This window comes from Pseudoliparis swirei, unplaced genomic scaffold (genome assembly GCF_029220125.1).
Source record: "Pseudoliparis swirei isolate HS2019 ecotype Mariana Trench unplaced genomic scaffold, NWPU_hadal_v1 hadal_186, whole genome shotgun sequence".
In the NCBI taxonomy this organism is placed as follows: domain Eukaryota; kingdom Metazoa; phylum Chordata; class Actinopteri; order Perciformes; family Liparidae; genus Pseudoliparis; species Pseudoliparis swirei.
Window position 1 is genome coordinate 4,069 of NW_026613422.1, and position 927 is coordinate 4,995.

General features: G+C 39.3%; 1 protein-coding gene across 2 annotated transcripts in view; it reads left to right on the forward strand.

The window, feature by feature from the left end:
* Positions 1–927, forward strand: part of mks1 (MKS transition zone complex subunit 1) — a 7,604-nt gene that overhangs the window by 1,277 nt on the left and 5,400 nt on the right. The gene's annotated exons all lie outside the window — the stretch shown is intronic.

Consider the following 927-nt stretch of genomic DNA (forward strand, 5'->3'; position numbering starts at 1 on the left):
CACACCACATCCACGTTGTTTGAAGCCTCAAAGCTTTTAGAACCACAACTACAGTCATTTTATTGTTCTGACCACAAATCTAAATAATGATAATAAACAGTTTAAGAACAAAAGGTTCTCCGCTCTGACTCAGCCCTATCATGATAGTAATAACAAATATACATTGTCATTATATATAATATGGTTAAAGTCATTCATGAACCAACTTCCTTTTGTTTTTCCTGAACAGTCCTCATGGACTTCTCCCTGAATCTGTTCTGTCTCGACCTGTTTGTCACGATACTCATATTATAACTTCTATACATATTACATACCTGCCATAAATATCATGATACCAGAATTCAATACAATACCATAAAAACAATATGCAACCCTAAATACGAGACTGGTATATTTATCTATAATAGTAATAAATAAAACATCTGTATGGTTCACTTTTTACCAACTTTTTCAACACTTAACAAATGTCAGTAATATGAGTATCAATACAGCCAGATATGAATGAAACTACATGGTTCCATCATAGCATTGATTATACACTATGAGGCCGTTAGTCTCTGACCAGATGATACACAATTCATCAGGATGAGCAGCTGGAGTTACAGAACTTTACAGACTGAAACATTTCACTTCTGGCATCTTTTTATTTGTTAAGCCGAAGTCTCTAAAGCTCCGCCTCTTCTCTCGCTGTGAGCTGCGCAGCGCAGTGTGCGCAGACAGCTCGACACGGAGCAGCGCGTGCGCTCTGATCGCTCTCTTAATGAAGGATCGATACTAACATTCAAGCTAACCTGAACCCCCAAACGATGTGGACATCTGAACGCTGATTGGCCGAGACTCGACACGTCCCATCAAAGATGTTCTATTGCGAAGAGCAACACTTCACACTTTTATCCGCGTCTCACTGTAATCTCAACGGCAGCTGGC